This window comes from Leptonotus elevatus, chromosome 19 (assembly GCF_054856555.1).
Source record: "Leptonotus elevatus isolate MCC_2025b chromosome 19, RoL_Lele_1.0, whole genome shotgun sequence".
Classification (NCBI taxonomy): Eukaryota; Metazoa; Chordata; class Actinopteri; order Syngnathiformes; family Syngnathidae; genus Leptonotus; species Leptonotus elevatus.
In genome coordinates this window covers 10,512,196-10,531,137 of record NC_141257.1, presented here as the reverse complement: position 1 = coordinate 10,531,137, position 18,942 = coordinate 10,512,196, and the positions used below count along the sequence as shown (strand labels likewise).

Here is an 18,942-nt window from a genome sequence, read left to right as displayed (position 1 = left end):
ATAGTATTCATGGTATGATTGACAAGAGTTGCAATCGTCATAACCTATAATAGTTGACACGTTTAAGTTTGTGTGATGGAGTCGGAGGACCCAAATGCAGGGAAATTAGTAATCTCAAAAAAGGACAAAATGGCTAACAGGGTACTAGCATCAAAAGGTCGCCAACAGTTTTAATTGGCCGCCAGTTTTTCTTGTAAATTTTGAATATGTACAGAATTAAAATGGATTTTACAATGAATACTAGGACAACCATTCGATTACTGTAAATGAGGCAAAGTCAAGATGGTGGCCTGCATTTCGGCCTGTGCCTTTTCTGCGCCCGAGGAGAAGTTGAGGTGTGTGCCACCTGCTACCCTTCAAACCTCCACCTGCCCCATAAAACACCTGGTGGGCGCCTGCCTTTTAACCATTTTTTATTATTTTTTTATGATCAGGGCTCCACTCATGATCACATGAGAAAACATGCAACTTGACACCCTTCCACAAAACCATACTGTCCTTGCCGTGCCTCGTCTTCCTCATCGGAATCAAGAATTCAACTGAAACAGATTTTTTTTCTCTCCCCCTCCTTTGGAATCAGAATGTCTGTGAGCACTTTTACTCAAGTATTTGAGTCGGCTGCTGTGTCATTTTTTCCACCCGCCAGCTCGTGGGAGGAGGCTTTCTTTTTTTTACAGTGGAAGGAAGAGCAATGGGAGGAAGACGTCTCCTGTTGGAGGTGGAAAAAAGCAACTGGTGACCATTCAACGACTTTGCCCACCAACAAGGATGACTGATTCCGAAACGAATCCATTTGAAATAATTTTACAAAGAAACCCGCAAGGTAAATAATCAAGCCCAGTTTGACCCCCATTTCCCCCTTCTGATCAATGTCAGTAAATGCCCGATGATAGGATATCTCAGAAGGATTATCCTGTGGTTTGGGTTATATTGAGTGAAGAACTCAATACAAATCCAGAGAAACACTATGGAGCAGAGGAGGAGGGAAAAGAAAGGAAAGGAAGTGCTTCACATCCAGCGATAAACAGTTGTTAGGAAAATTGCTACTTCATGGCTCCTCCTTACAAGACGGAGAACAAGAATCACGGTTATTTGTAAATATCGAGCTTGGATTTGCGCTGAAGAGGCCCACACGTTCACAATGCCATAGTAGGTTACAATAGAGTCCTTACAACTCTATTTGCAAATTAATTCACAAAGTCAACCGCAGGGATGCCATAAAAACGGATCTAGTGTAAATTAGTGTGGATACATGTCATTAAATCACGAACCCGCTCAACCATGGGAACTTGCTGCTCAGCTGGAAATACTTTATACTTCCTATGTTGCCCACCAAATAAGTTAGTCTGATCATGAAATCGTATACCTACATTTGTCCCAGGTAAAGTTGTACATACCATAATTAATTTAGGGGTGAGAACTGTAACTACTTTTATATATACGTTTTGAGGGTGGGGGGCTGTTTGTGTGTTGACACCTGGAACCCATTAGGACCGTGTGGTGGGCACATTACTTTTTAAAGTGTAGGGGCTGTTTTCTCCACAATAAAGTCAGACCCCCCCCCCCCAATCAATCATGTGACCATTTGGACAGGCCTGACATCAAAGGATGTGAGCTAGCTGATTCGCTATTGTGTTTATGTACAGTTTGACAGTTCAAACGCGTTATCTGGACTAAAAATGCAAGAAGCAACAATCCCTCTGGGACAAAATGTTTGACAAAAGCAAACTTTCAAAACAATAATGCCGATGTAACAAACAGCTTCTGAACCAGCATTCGTAATACGCTTCTAAAGTGGAAGCTAGGACAAGTGCTAGGTTCTAGGATGCTGCCCCACTGCTCACCAAAGTATCTCGAATTGGAAAGCTCTCTACTTCATGTCAAATGTTAATGTTGTTGTGGGGTGGATTGCATATGGACGGTACTTTCCAAAAAATACAACAACAAACCGGTAGCATTTTATTCTTGGCAATACTCCATCATGAAAAGCCATGCTAGCAATGTAGCTGCCTCGGTAGCATCTTGCTAGCAGCTACAAGACTACTAACTCTACCTTGTGTCACTGTTTTATTTGGCTTTTTTGTGGCATTTTTGTGACACTAAGCATTAGCGTACGCAACACGAGTTGAAATTAAAGATAAGGTAGTGTGTTTTATTAGTGTTGTTCCATCTATTGACTGTTAAGATGGTTGACAGTTAAACCTCATTAACAGAGAACAAAATGTGCATAAACCATGTTTTCAAGAACACCCAGTAATTTTTTTCCTTCATAGAGGGGTTCTCAAAGTTTTGGGTCCAGGGACCCCATATAGACGAGACACTAGTGACAAAATGATACACTGTGCATAATGAATTGCACATTTGGCCCTTGGTAAAGATGGAACTCATTTGGACAGCCATGCCACGAACCGACCAAACTGCCCAACAAAACTACTTGTCAATAGTAACCCAAGCCTAACTATACCGCCATCTTGTACCAAGACCCAACACTCGCACCTTTCAATTTTGGGTCAACTGTCCTGAAAGGGTTTTTCTGTGTGTCGTCGTGTGAGTGGTTTCAGAGAGTTGGACAATGATGGAAGAAATTCCATTTGAGAATTACAGATGTTTTTTTCCTCCCTTTCTTTCTCTCCGGGATAGCCCCTCCTCCTTTTTGGATTTTCTCTCTCTGTCTCGCTTGCGCGCTTGACGACCTCTCAATGGAAAATCACCATCATTGCGAAGTCGTCTGCTCAAACGCGACCTGTAGACTGCTGACTGGGATAATAAGATGTAGAAACAAGAAAAGACTTAAAGATAGATGGCTTTACCATAATGGCATTCTTTTTATCCCCCAAATGTATCGATTTTGTAATAATAATAATAAAAACGGCAGGTGATTTTTGTGAGTCTGAAAGATGAATATAGGATAAGCGTGATATGAGGAAGTGTGAAAATTAATTTAAAAAACGTAGAAGAGAAAGACAGAGAGGTTGGTTTAAGTAAATAGAGGGGAGGGGGAGTTAATGGAGGAGGGAGCTTTAAGGGTAGAGCAGGCGGCCCATTACATAGTTAAAGCATGAGCACATGCCTGCTGGCTGACATCCACTGTGAACGTTTTGCATCTGGTTAGAATCTGCTCTCCTTTTCCTTCTTCTCCTTGCTTTCAAGCCTATCTTGAAAACATGGCCATTTTCTCAATTTTTCCTCATATGCCCTTTTTATATCCTTCCTCTGAGTGTCTTTCAAGTTCTTTCTCCCTGTCAAACTCATTGATGGATTAAAAAAAAAAAATGTGGCAAAGGCCAGTATTGCTTGAGGGAGAGGGCAGCCATCTTGTATTCGGTCTATCTGATTAAGTCTGTTCCGTATTTGTGAGAGGAAATTGCACATAGCAGTACTTTGAAGTAGAATTTAGATGCATTAAAATAACATCAGATTATTAATAAAAGCTCTCATATTTAATCAACTACCACGTGTTAATTTCAGTTTTTTTTTATTATTATGGCTGTATTATTCTCATATATGCCCTTCTATTAGTTGTAAACTACTGCAAACTACAATTATAAAGCTTTTTTTTATTTATATATATATCCAGGTGTAACCTATGATGTGTACAATAAACAATAAAATTAATATGGATGGGCGAGTGCCGATATCAGGTATCGGTACCGGGCCAATACTCAACATTATTTCAAAGTATGTCCGTTTTATGATCAGGAACTAGAATTTAGAATAATATGAAATTGCCATTAATTTCATGCAATTGAGGGAAATGCTTTATTGAGATTTAAAAATATATATTTAAAAAAAAATAATGTGTGGGGGGGAGGGGGATGGGGGTTAAAGTATCAAAAGTACTAGTGGTACAATATTTCAAATACAAAAAAGAAGCTCAATAAATGTTGGAAATATGCTAATGTAAGTAGCTTCTTAGTTGCGCTTTGCCTGTAAGTCACAGAAGGGCAATGGAGAAGTATTAAACACATTGGGGGTCTTGCTCATTGACTTTCAGTCATTCCTTGTTTGAAACCGGGCAGTCAAGCATGTATGGGCATGTCAGAGTCTCCGTGCTAATATAGATGTATATTGTCATCATTTAGCACCCTTCCATTACTTGAATTCTTGCCTTCCTTTCTCCTTTTACTTCCTATGCACTATTATTATATCCTGCCACATCTCCATTTTTTTTTTTTTTTTACAGTCTTTTCTTCTTCCTTTCCCACCTACTTTGCTTTGTTAACCAGATGATCTCCAGCAGCCACTCAAAATGCAGGGGAGGAGTCTGAGCAAGAAAAAAATAATTATTTTCCCACCTCTTCTGTTTCTTTCTCTCGTTTTCTTTTTTCCAAGCTGAACTTCATGATGACCAGAAATTTCTTCCACGTGTCCACCGTGAGCTTTGGATGTGGAGGAGGGGAGGAAGAGAACATGTCTGCTTTGATCGAACTTTCTGCTCCTCTTTTATTTTGCAAAACTTTTTATTCTAACACTCTTTGCACATCACTCAACACAGTTGGCAAACTATTATTAACTAGCATTACAAACATTGCTACAGTACAGTTGTCAATTGCCAAATGTATGCTCACTTTAGATAAAACAAATGACAAATTTCAACTGTGGAATGCAATCGATTTTAAAAGGCAAAATGAGGGGACTTACAACCTGTTTGAAAAGCTTCAGAGTGTGGTGCGTGGGTCACATATGAACCTGCTCAATTCTTTAACCGGGCTCATTGAAATTTTTTCAAGAGTCCTAATGAATGGGTATTAATATGAATTAATGACACCATTTTATTCCCCTCAACTTGATTATGAAAATGCATTTATTTTTTATTTACATGTGTTTACATGCTCCAATACTACTTGATATTAATCCTACTAAATAGTTTAATATATATATATATTTTTTATAAATTGGAAAAATATTAGCAAAATATATTTTTTTACAGCCAATTCTGTTTTAGTTTATTTATTTGTTATTGGATATTATTATAATTAGATGATATTAATTCTATTAAATAGTTTTCTTTTTTTATTTTGTAAATTGGAAAAAAAACTACTAGCAAAATAAAAATGTTTACATGCAAAAAAAAATTAAATTAAAATTACATTAATTATAAATTAAAAAAATAGACCCAATTATTTATTTTACATAACCTCATTCATGACCTAACCTAGCCCATTAAAAAAACAACAGCAACTACTCCTCCTCCTTCTATAAATGAATGAGTAAACATCAAGACATGTGTAAGAATGTACAGTTTACAAATTCCCCTCAAGATGCAAGCAACTTAAACATCAGGACTTGTGACCTCAGTGGCCTTATTTCTATAAGTAGGCGGGAACAGTGGGAAAAAACAAAAACAAAGGAGGAAAGACAGGCCCTGACAGCTGAGCAAAAAAGAAGAGATGAATCCTGAACCTCCTGCTGATAGTAAACCACACAATATTTGTACTAATATTTGAAATCCCCCTTTGGAAAGCTGTTTATTCACCATTGGATAACACTCGGAAACTAAAGCTGTTTCACACGCTGGTGTATGTACACTCACGCCCTCAGGTGAGCGTGTGCCTGCGTGTAACGACACCATGTTGCCATCTTTTCTTAGCCTCTGTCAAGACGGCATTGACCACACTGTGCAAGAATCGGGGGTGCTTTCTCTGACTGCAGGTACAAGTTCTTTTAACCACCCCAACACATATATGCAATCAAATACTGTAGCTGTATAAAAAATATTCTTTCTGGACTCTTTTCCATCTCATGTCGAAAACGATGGTCACCAAAATCTTAGAAACCCAAAACGACACAAGCAAAAATAAAAAAATTAAATGTAAAAATACCCTTTAAGAATTGTTGTCTACAGTGTAAATAAAAAGAGCATCCCAATTTGGTGATTATTCCGAATAATTCAAATACATTGTTCAAGGGAGCCCCTGCCACAAACTCCTCAATTTACTTCCACATAGTTCTTGGTCACAAAGATGCCACAAAATGGTGGCCACGCACTACATTTGTAGAAATAAAGCTCCTCAATTCACTTCTACATAGTTCCTTAGCAGCGCAATGGCACAAAATGGTGGCCAAGCCCAGTTTTTTTTGTCAAAATGAAACTCGTCAATTCACTTCAACATGGTTCCTTCGCACCAAGATGCCACGAGATGGTGCGGATGTGTGTGTCTCACCATCGCAGTCCAAAATCCTCTCTCTTGCACATACTCAATTACGACCCAATGATGATATTTACCAAGTATTACTTGAAACATTTAAAGTATATTAGAAGAACATTTGCTCAACACTAATAGTCAGTATGTAATGTATGAACTAGTCCTGGCTTTAGTTCAAAGTTTAGTTAGCTAGAAAATGGACATTTTGCTCCACAAAGACTTGCAGATGACGTGGCTCCTTTACTCGCACTTTTCTGGTGGTTGGAACGGCAAAGAGAAAAAACTTCATCGCAAGGCCAAGAGCAGCCAAAGCGAGTGGAGTGCTGGCGTTTATTCCGTACTGCCCGCCTACTATGTGGAGCTCCAACACTGTTTAGGGAGGGACATCTTCTGCTTAATTTACAGCCTCCGCCATTTGCATCTGCAAAGCTCTAAAACGGTCTTTCCTTTGCTTTAAAAAAATATGTATATATATATAATTTTTTTTTATAATCTGCTTTATGAGACATTTGATTTTGATTCTATTTCACAATTAAGGTGACAATTTCTTTGCTTTGCTGCTTTTGCCAGATGTGTTTCTCGTGGGTTTCCTCCCTGTGCAGGCCCCCATGATTCATTCTCCACAGAGATCTTAAAAGGTCGAAAATCTTCCCCTCCCCCCCAAAGCCGCTGGTTTGCCTCAGCCTGCAGAGCTAGTCACCAACAGAGGGAAGACTCAACTGAGGGAAGGAATGAAGTGGAATCTCCATAGCCAAAGGCTTGTTTTTAGTATACGTCCTGCACCCCTGGTGGTCGGAAGGGGGAGTACGGGGAGGGAGTGAGGGACGGGAAGAGGGATGAGCCAGGTGCCATCTTGGGTGTGTTTAGTTGGGCGGACGCACAAGGTGACACCCTGAGGGTGGAAACACACTTCCAAACGAGTGGATTGACCATAAAGGAGGCGGGACCAATTTTGTGCAAACTTTCACTGCTGTCAAGAATACGAGAAAGGAAAAAGTGCTCTTTCAAACTCCTCCTCTTTTATTTCTCTACAGTTCCCACCCTTCCCTCACTTTCCCCAAATCCACCCTAATGCGTGCTTCTCTTTCGGAGTTTGTGATTGGCTGGATGCAATTAGCACGTTTATGTCACAGCTTTGATGATGATAATGCGCTTGAATGGTGACTTAAAGCACACAGTGACAATTTGGGAAGAGTTTGATAATAAGACTGATACGAACACGTCAAATGTTCCCATTGGAATAACATAGAAATGGAAATGCAGTAAAGTAATCAGTTGTAGTTGTTATTATATTATCCTGAGATTGACTGATGGCCAATCCAGGGTGTAATCTGCCTCTCTTGGGTGAAATAGCTAACCCAGCACTGGGTTCAAAAGGGGCCGAGCTAATGCTGGATTAATAACCTCAGCGAACTGGATTGGGGATTTGACCCAGCATGCATTCCAAATGTATGTTACCGTCCACTTTGACTGGGATTTTAACCCCAATGTGCAGCGTTGTTAGTCACTGAGCCATCCAGCAGCCGCCGCCACTGTTTTCTGACAATGTTACATTAAATTTGCTTCAATTTCAGTACACAAAAGAACGTCTAAAATGGTAACCACCTTCAACTCTTCAACCCAATCTACTGGAGCAAAAATAATGAACACAATCTTGAGTAAGAGTCGCCCCAGTCTGCTCAAAACCCACAGCTACACTCTAAAAACAGTTTTGTCAAAAACCCAACCAACCCAAGTTTTTGAGTTATTAAACAAATTAAATTAGTCACAAAGCAACCTATTTTCTTTGGCTTATTTGTTTGATCCAATTTCTTGGGTTAATTGAGTAACCCAATTGAATTTGGTCAAATATAAACCAACCCAACTTTTTGAATGATTTAATTAATTTTTTTGAATCAGATTAAATAACACACAGAGCAACCCAGTTTGTCGGGTTGTTTTGTGGGTTATTCAACTGACTCAAAAAGTTGGGTCAAATGAATAACCCACAAAACAACAACTGAATTGGGTTAAAAATGACCAAACACAACTTTTTGAATTATTTAACTCAAAAAGTTGGTAAAAAATAAGTAAATTAATAAGCCACAAAATAGCCCAGTTTTGGGGTTGTTTTGTGGGTTATTCATTTGACCCAATTTTTGGGCTCAATTTAATAACCCAAAAAGTTGTGTTGGTCCCTTTTTGACCCAATTTGGGTTATTTTTGACCCAATTGATTTTAGAGTATACAAAGTGAGTGGGTTAGGAAAATAACCCAGCATTTTTTAGTGCGTATGAACAATTTAAAGTGATGCATGTATTTGGAGGAATGCGTGAGGAAGTACCCAAAGAATACCCAATGGTTCAGAGAATTTGATGCACACTATAAATGATGTAACAATGACATCCACCACACATATCGACGGAGTGCGGAATCAGTCTGGCCGCGCCTGAATCAATTACACCACAACTTAAGACCCGGCTTCACCTGGTCTAAGTCTAGTTTACTGTCTGTCACCTAATTGAAAATTAGGAAGAAAATAGAAAACGACCAGTGAGATGAAAGTTAAGTTGAAGCAGATAAGCATAATTGGCTGAGTGAATCTGATATTGTTTGTGTTCCATTGTAAGCATGGTAGAGTAGTGGCTGACATATCACAATATCAAGTTCTTGGGTTTGAATCTTGATGCCAGCCTTCCTGTGTGGATTTTGACTTCCTCACACATTCTAAAAACATTATTCTTAATTGGTTAACTGAAGCCTGTAAATGGCATATAGGTGTAAATGTGAATGCTTGTTACTGAATGTAACCTGCAGTTGACTGGCATCACCATTTTGAAATCATAAAGACCCCTATAATTCCCGAGAGTGTTTCCCCAGCTATAGCTTGTCTTTACGGTGATTGCCTGTTGAGAGAATCCCCCGCCCCCATTTCGCCTGCAATAAAGTGTGCAATTGTCAAAGAGTGAGGCGAAGCCCTCAATTACCTGCCGTCTGCTCTGCGGCAACTTTAGATCTCCTCAGTGGGTCATGCAGGAAGTCCTTCACGGCACATTGCAACATCAGATTATCACAAATTTTGGTCATCTGAAAATTGTTGTTTACTTATTACAAATAATGTATCTTCGCGAATTCCAAATGATGTTATTGGTTGTGTTAGATGCTTGTTGCTTGCCCAGACTTTTGAAAAGGAAACCAATGGTCCTTTCTTGAACGAAACAGGAAGTTCCATCTAAATGGGACAGCCTGATTTTTCTGATAAGGCTGTGAGAGAGCTACTTTGGTCTCACTAGATATTTAATTTCTACCCTGAGAGTGTAGAACAGCTCTTGACATGGATTTAGGTCCAATATTAGACACCTATTGATCTTGTTTGATGGCGAAGATTACAGGACATCTGATGATCCAAACTGGCTCAAGTGCAAACAGTATTTTTTCGAGAATTTCATAATAACATTTTTAAACGTAGGGCACTCGAGCTCAAGTGAACCCAAAGTCCTCTCCTCCTCTATGAGACGCAGGCTGCTGCCACGTTGTCTCTCTCTCTCTCTCTCCTCCCCGACTCGTCCTCATTCTCTCGCTGGACTTTTCTCACTACTACTTCTTCGGCCTTGCGCTTATGTTTCTACTTTACCGCTAAATGGTTTTCTTCCTTTTTGCAACAGTCCTTGTGTCACCTATGCACTCTCATTTACACATTTATATTGCAAGGTTGTCTTGGAGAAACTATTGTGTGATAACTAGACAGTAAGCATAGGTGATCGTTATTGTTTGGTGGAAATTGCACCTTTGCAAGCTACAAAACTCATATGTTCGTATAACACAAATATGATTGATATGGGGAAAAAGAAAATAAAAAAACGACAGCACTTGTCCTCATTAGGGTTGCAGGTGAATTGGGGCCTATCCCAGCTAACTTTGGAGCCTTTGCTAACTACTATCGAACTGCACTGCCATGATGACGACAACGTTGTCAAAATAGCTTTTCTGGACTCTTTTTGTCCAAATGTATTAAAGTTCCGGTAACGTTTACAGTCTAGTAATCATTTGCGGCGTTTATCTCTCTACCTGCTCATCCCAACTATTAAAGATAAAGTCGATATTTTATCATTTTAACTCAAATACCTTTTGCCATCTGAGAATGACGCACAGTCCAAAGCGCCTCGCACAATCCTTTTTGAGGGAGCGCCTCAAACATCTGCAGAAGAAAAAGGAGAGAGAGTTAAATAAATAAATAAATAAATAACTCCTTTTCTTTAAGTAAACTATTACAACTAGTGTTAAAATGTAAATCTAAGTTTAGATGCATTCCCTTTTTACGGTACACTTTTGATGTTGTGGCTGCTTTGAACAAATACCGTTTTTGTGGGACTTTCCTTTTGTTTTTATAAACCTTCACTAACACACTCTTCTTTTTCCTAGTCGTGGTTTTTGTTTTCAGACAAAGGATTGGATCGTCTGCAGGCCATTCCTTACTTTGCTTCATGAGTGAGACAGCAGCATCCTCTTCTGGTTGAAATGTTGAACAAACATGCTGGAGACTGAATGGAACAGCTTCTCCACTTCTAGCACTACAAATATTGTAAATTCTACACACCGTGCTGAATGTTTATTTTATTTTATTTTTTTAACTCCGCTTTTACAGAAGTACTCTCAGTGGACCCTGCAAAACCCATTGATAGATAATGAGACAGTGTGGATGTAAAACGTGCCGTCGTAAAGCGAGGACCTCCTATATTGTACTCCTGCACCACTAGAGGGCACTATTGCACTTTATGGAATAAATAAATAATTAAACCCAAATGTTGCCAGCAATCGTTTAATCTCGATTGCTATTGTGTAACAAACATTAAAAAAAATAAAAATACAATTATATTACCATCATTTATTTATAGATGTTGTCTGTACTTGCGCTTTCCAATCAAGTCTAATTATGATGAAAAATATTCTCCATAAATGGCTTGTATTTTCGTACCATATTTGTCTATATTATGTCAAATGTATATTTCATTTCAAGGTCAGCAAACTCTTGTACATCTCTCACATACCAAAAAAACATCACATACACAAAGACCTTTTACCAAAAAACTAACAACAAAAAAAACCTCACAACCTCTCACATACACAAAAAAAAAACCCTCTAAAAAACACCCACAAAGGCACACACCCTGTGAACTTTCAATCACAACAAATTAACATCTAAAAAAAAATCTCATTAACGCTAAAACCCTCTCACTAAAACCATAAAACCCTCTCAGTGAGACCTTTTCACAAAAGTGTGAGTTTTGTGGATGTAAATGAGAGTTCTGTTGTGTGTGAGGTGGAGGGGATGCCAGCGATAAAAATAAACAATAAGAAATCGGTCAGTCTGTATGCTGGATTGCCATTTTATTAGGCACACCAGCAAAATTCTAAAGCACAAGAGCTGTATAAAAAATAAACACTCCCTTTTCGAGAGGTAATAATAGATGGTAGGCGGTTAATAGCTGTTGTTTGATTGATGTTTTGCCCCTGTCACATAGCGAAAGAAACCACAATCAACAGACTGTCCTCACTCCTGTAAGCTTACGGAGCATTCAGTAACAATCAACACTATGGAAAAAAACAAACAAACCAACAAACATAATGTTACATCTTCAAATTCTCATATTTATAGGCCGCTAGTAAAACAATCTGTTGCCGAGTTGGGGGCATGCAGCAAAGTGCTAAGACTGTTTGCTAACACATTGTGAAGGTAATTGTGAGTGCATGACACAAGCAGACCGCAGAGTCATTAGTGTCCATTTGGTGTTCTCTTCACAAATATTTTGCACCTATTTACCGGGCTGGAAGGTAACAAAGCGCAAATACTTCACTCGATTTTTCAGGTATCTGCACTTTGTGTATTTTTCTAATCACTTTTTACTTACATTTCAAAACAGCGAGAATAGTCACAAATATTTTTTACAACAATATTATATGTGCCCCAACTCATAGCATTCTTCAATTAAGCAGAAAAATCCACCTGATTTTATCCATCTGGGGCGGCTTTTTTTGCCATGTGCTGTCGACTGAAAATAACATCACAGTGCCCAATCACTGATCACCTGTTTTCTGGCTTTGGTCATGTGACATTCGCAAGCTGTTCCTTTTTTGTAGGGGTGGGAATCTTTGAATGTCTCAAGAATCGATTAAATTCCGATTTTTGGGTGCACGATTCGATTCAGAATCGATTTTCGCTTAATAACGATTTTTGATTCAAAATGATTTGATTGACAATGATTTTCGCTTCAATTTATAGATGTTTTAGGAATCGTAATGATCTACTCCAGTCTGACTCACTAATGCTAATTAGTGCGCTACTCGCGGCACTTTTATCACTCAAAAGAACGTTTATTGGAATAACTTGATTGGGACTTTTTCCTTTTACTCTCTAATGTGGCTACAACTTAACAGTGTATCAGACCGCAGTGACCGTAGTGGAACCACACTGCCCCTAAGTGGCCAAAGCGGGTACAACATGAACAGCGCTCCAAATAAAGGCACACACAGACAAAGGGAAGACAGTATAAAATAATTTAAATAAAATCGATTTTGGGACATTTAAAATCGATTCTGAATCGTACTAAATGGGAATCGCGATTCTTATGAGAATCGTTTTTTTTGGGCACACCCCTACTTTTTTGTAGTCTATTTTTATCCTCATTGGGGTCAAAGGTATTTGTTATGTAAATAGCCACACAAGGGACAGGATGCTGTCATGTGACTGATTGACTCCATTTCATTGGTCAAATGTAGTTACATGAGCTTTGTGAAAGTCATGTGTTCTTAACATGAATACTCAAATAAGTTAACTTATAAAAATATGAACCCAAAATAGAGGAACTCTTCACATGCAGGGGAGAGGACAGTGCGGCACTGCCTCCCCTGCCTCCCCTGACCGCAAGTCCCAATAAATTGACCATTACAAAGCCTCACAGTCATCACAGTTGGAAAAATACAATAACTGTCAACGATCTATTGTTAAAATTAACTCATTCACTGCCATTGACGGCTTTAGACGTCAACAATTCATTTGAACTATTTCTGTTAGTTTAACATTTTTTCCACTTTTAACAAAAGTATGAAAAACTAGAAAAAAGTTGTTATTGTAAAATTTAGAACAGATATAAAATTTGTGATTAATCGTGAGTTAACTATTGAAGTAATGTGATTAAATAATTATTTTTTTATAATAATCTTTTCTTTTCTTTTTAAAAATAATATTTTTTTAAAACCTATTTTTTGATAATCTTTTCTTTTCATTTTTAAAATAATCTATTTTTCAAAAAAAGAAAAGATTATTAAATTAAGGGCGTCAGGCGATTAATTTTTTTTATTGTAATTAATCGCATGCCTCCAATAGTTAACTCATGATTAATCACAAATGTTATATATTTTATAATTTTATATATATACAATATTTTTTTTCATACTCTTGTTAACAAAAGTGGAAGAAAAAAAAGTTAAACTAACAGAAATAGTTCAAATGAATTTTTGACGTCTATAGCCGTCAATGGCAGTGAATGAGTTCAACTGTTGGGCTATTTTTATTTCATGGTCACATGTACAGTATCTCAAGCTATGTCCATGATTACAGCTCGTTTCCACTGCTTCTCCCACTTAAATTGTAATAAGTATTCCATAAGCGCCACAAATCCCCACAGGCAGATTACCATAAAGACATTTATTCAAATGCTGTCATGCAGAGCAGCGAGGAGGTGCCGGAACGTTGAGTCAATGATTGCGGGACAAAGCGAGCAGAGAGGTGACCTATCGGAAGGTGGTAAATTGCACCAGACCGCAACGTCGACGACACATGTGCTATTAACTGTTTTTATGCTCATGTCACGCTTTCTTAATTGAGTTCACTTCAGACGTCGGATTATTCGGTTTGCTGGAAGAACCCGCGCCCGTGACAATTCTGTTAGCTGTTTGTAAACGTCTCAGTGGTGCATCAGCGCGACCATGAAATGACATCCTCAACTTTGAAAGTTGTTCAAATTGTCAAGATGAGAACAACGGATGATGTTATCTCACTTGGAGAGAAAAAAAAACACGTTTTTTGGTGTGTTTTTTTTAGCGAGATCAAAAGCATCTTCTTGCTCCAGGCTTCTTTATGATGCATTCTTTTTTTACTCAGAACTTTTCTTTGTGCACACATAGAAGCAAAGAGTGATGTGTACAATTCCTCCAGAGACAAAGTGACTTTTACCACTGATAAAATAAAAATGGATTGAATCATTGTAAGGCAATATTGCTTGAACATTTGTGGGAAAGGATAAAAGTCAAATGGCATTAACATGTGATTTTGTTCTAGGTAATTATCAATCGCATTTGATTTGCAACAATAACACTTCTTTTCTTTGTGATTAATGGTATGATTGCGCTGCTATTCCCTTCACTAATCAATTAACTCACTATTATAAGATTGCCTCACTCCCTTGACAATAACTAAGACACAAATTATTTCATTTGAGACCCTGAGATCCACGCGTGTGCAGCATTTATAATAGAAAAATCACCAATTGTTTTGATGACTTCTCTGCCAGTCTCAGTCTAACAGAGTGCAAACTAGAAAAGCACTAAATAGGCAGAAGAGAAATTCTAATGCAACTATAGCCCCAAATGCAAGTGGATTGTAATGATCTACTCCAGTCTGACTCGCTAATGCTAATTAGCGCGCTACTCACGGCACTTTTATCACTCAAAAGAACAGCTCCACGCTGAAAAAAACCAACAACTTTTATTGGATAAACTTGATCTTGACTTTTTCCTTCGACTACAACTTAAGTGTATTAGACCGCGTGGAACCACACTGCCCCTCAGTGGCCAAACCGGGTACAACATGAACAGCGCTCCAAATAAAGGCAGTGTAAAATAATTTAAATAAAGTCGATTTAGGGACATTTAAAATCGATTCTGAATCGTACTGAATGAGAATTGCGATTTTAATGAGAATCGATTTTTTTGGCACACCCCTATTAAAGACTAAGAGCTATGTGTTACTGGACTGGCGTGGCTGCTTTAGAGTGCCTCATTGTCAGCCTAGAAATGTTTCACAATTTTGAACTTTTGATTTTCACTTTACAGAACTTTAAACTGATGTCAACATTGATGGTGTCGGACAAAATTTTATTTCAGTCATCAATTGTGTTTGACATCTTTGTCGAGGGACCCTCTGTCCAAGTTCAATTTGAGCATGCGAACGTGGAGAATTTTGCAAGCACTTAGGATTCGAGGAGACACGCGTCGCCCCGAACACGCTTGCATGCCGATGATAGGAGTGAATAATAACATGGCGCCGGTGAGGTGACGTCTGCTTTTAGTTGGAGTTATAGTCTTGCTTATGAGGAGTGACGCGGACGCTCTGAGGGGGATTCGGCAACGCGGAAGAAAAATGTGATCTTTGAAATGGATGCATTTAAGCCAATTTTTGATGCTTTATTTGAATGATTAAATGTCTCTTCAGCAGGTACACGCACACTGGGAAAATGCCCCCCCCCCCACTAGTAAAACTGACATTTTGGATGATGCAAAATATTTAGTTTTTGTGATACTGATCACAGTCACAGCAGATATGATGCTATCTTCTGACTCACCCAAATAACACAAATTCATTCTCCTCCGCATCTCATAATTTTATGGATGAATGAAAGTCCGTACAGAACCACACGGCATCCCATCCAATCTCCAAATCCCCGTTTCATGACGATTTACAATTTTGCAGTTTGACTAAATTGTCTTTTTTTTAGCGGCGCTTGAAAGCTGAGTCACGAGTGCGAATGCAAAATCTCCTCTCCCGAGATGGCTAGTAGGAAGCGCAATAACATCCTTTTGATCTTTCCTCGCGGCAACTTTTCCTTACACCTCTCCTCTTGACTCATTCATTGCTCCGTCCTCTGGAGAAATTAGGCTGCTAAATCTGCAGTAGTATGCAGTGAGAGGTGAACGCTTCTCATTTTCAGCTAATTGCAGTCCTGTCTTGCCAGATGGCAGCCATACCTTACAAGCTGGGGAGATCCTCATGCATAATGGATGACTTTAAGATTGTTATTAACAATGACGTGACCTCCATCATGGCCATTTCTAAACCCCATCTTTGTCTTGACCCGGAGTATTAGTGCACCATGTTCTTCATCCCTGTCTGCCATGTATCTAAGGCGTGAATGTGCCAAAGTCACTTGAAGCAACAGTATGGATTTTTTTTTATCCCCCATTCCGATCAAAGTCAGCGAGGGCCAACTAATCTAAAAGATTATCATGAGTGATTATCCTGAGGTGTGGACTGGAGTGTGTTAAGTGATTTGTGTGAAGAATTAGGCTGAGCGATCATGATAGCGGCACATCTCAGGCAACTTAACTCATTCACTGCCATTGACGGCTATAGACGTCAAAAATTAATTTGAACTATTTCTATCAGTTTAAAATGTTTTCCCACTTTTGTTAACAAAAGTATGAAAACCTAGATTTTTTTTTGTATTAGAACAGATATAAAATTTGCGATTAATCGTGAGTTAATTAGTGAAGTCATGCGATTAATTACGTTTCAAAATTGTAATCGCCCGACGCCCCTAATTTTTAATTTTCTTAATATTAAAAATAAATAAATAAATAAATATATATATTTTTTAAAGAAAATATTATTAAAAATGAGGGGCATCAGGCGATTAAAATTGGTAATCGTAATTAATCGCAATACTTCACTAGTTAACTTACGATTAATCACAAATTTTATATCTGTTTTAAATGTACAAAAAAAATCGCGGTTTTCATACTCTTCAAAAAAACGTTAAACTCATAAAAATAGTTAAAATGAATTTTTGACGTCTATAGCTGTCAATGGCAGTAAATGGGTTAATATTTTCACCTCATTGTTTTATTGTACTGGCACTCCTCAGGACTAAAAGTATCAGTGAGTTTTTAGCAAATTAGCAAATGCATGAAATATAACCACGACTTCTCATTTATGGTAATAGCAAGTTGACACTAAGCACATTAGTGAGTCAATCTATAAATTATATTTAATGTACAAAAAAAAGCAGAACTGTGCTAATATTTTTCATTTCATTTCATGGTCTGGTTGCACTCAACATGTCAAAACTCTTACACCTTTATATACAACAAAATATTTTAGTTCAATAAGTTTTATATGCTCAGCACTGAAGCACCACGGAGGACGAGGCAACTAAGGATTATTATTTTTTTGGTATTATGATAAAAATATTGTGTCTGTTTCCAAAAGCTATGCAAAGCACAAAAGATGCACACAAATGAGCCCTGTATCAATATGACCATGATTCTATTCAGTTATAATCTGAAGCGAAATGTGCTGACTCACACTTGTTTGGATTTTCCAAGCCGGAATGACAACTATGGTGGCCTTTTGGGTCAGAAAGCTGTTTTTGTGGAATTTATGTTGACAATGTGATTATAAACAGACTGATAACCAATAGTGTGCTGACGGCTAGCTTTAGCTAGTTTCGTTTTTTGATAATTACTTTGCTGACTAGGTCAGTCCGTTCTTTTAGAAGCAACATAGCGCTATATACATGCTATACCGTCATGCCACATGACGTGTTGCAAACTGGCTCTGCATTCAGCGAGATTCTGCAAGGATTAGATCCAAATGTTCTTTTCCCACCCTAAAGAACCATCTGATGAATTTAATCCTTGCAGATCCACAAAGGCAAGTCAGGCTCACGCTCACAGTTCAATCAATACTTCTCTTTCGTTGACACCTGTGTCAAGGTCATGCATACTGCAATACCCCCCTGTCAGCACCGAGATTTCAGAGGCATTATGGTAGATAGGGGCTTTAAGATGTTTATTTATGAAATAGTGGCTTTCAATATATCCACGTCATGACTGTCATTCTAATCTCCCATATCAATAAAATCTGTCTTTTGAAATATTGGTGCAAGGCAAAGTGAGTGATGATGTATGGAAAGCAATAGAAAGAATAACAGTCCTAAATACCACCTCGAGGATTTTGTAAGAATGGAGGAGCTCGTTTTGATTCCACACAGCACAGAGGGATGTGCGCTTCAGCCCTGTTATTAAACCCACTAATGATATTTCACATTTGTGATCAATTTATGGTAGTCACGTTTCAGAATGTTCCGAGCAAACAGCGTCAAAGCAGCAACATGGCAATTTCATTTAGCAGATATGAAAAGTCTACACACCCTTATTCCCCTGTGCTTCCTTTCGAACACAGGAAAGGATAGCAGTTGGTTCATATGAATTCAACTCCAGTTATCCTAACTGACGTCATCATGCGCTTGTTGACGTACCTGGTAAGCCTATTTGTAGAATTTGAACGATCATATCCTCTAAGTACTTCTAGGTCATCTCACTCGGACAAGATAGGAAATTTCCTGGACAAGAAAAACAGAATCTGTTTATCACAACATGTTTTCCTAGTCATCACCAATACAACACTTCTGTTAGTACAACCACAATATGATTATTAAGAGCTTGCATTTCAGATTCAGCATTTGGATTGTGTATGAGGTGGCAAAAGTACTAACACTCTCAGTTATAGTACTTGTCCAAAAATAATAATAATAAATACATAATGGGCCATGGCTGGGAATTATTTTGCTTCCCAGAATTTGTTGCTGGCATTGTTACTGCGCCTCCACGTTCCTCCTTACCTGTAAGACCCGTAACCATGGTTGGCTTGACGTCACAAAGAGACTAGAGCAACAAGCTAATTCCTTTCAACCATTTGACCCCTTCAACCCCCCCCCCCCCCCCCCTATTTTTGTTGTTGCTGTTTTGTTAACGAAAAACG

The 18,942-nt window shown here is 38.3% G+C and overlaps 1 long non-coding RNA gene across 1 annotated transcript in view; it reads right to left on the bottom strand.

The window, feature by feature from the left end:
* LOC147157890 (uncharacterized) overlaps positions 1-18,873 on the bottom strand; it is a 33,426-nt gene extending 14,553 nt beyond the window's left edge. Inside the window, exons 1-3 of the long non-coding RNA XR_015091396.1 lie at positions 18,803-18,873; positions 18,440-18,523; positions 10,251-10,323 (exon numbers count right to left, since the gene is read on the bottom strand). This is a non-coding gene — a long non-coding RNA (uncharacterized LOC147157890). The remainder of the gene's footprint in view (positions 1-10,250; positions 10,324-18,439; positions 18,524-18,802) is intronic.
* Positions 18,874-18,942: the final 69 nt, after the last annotated feature.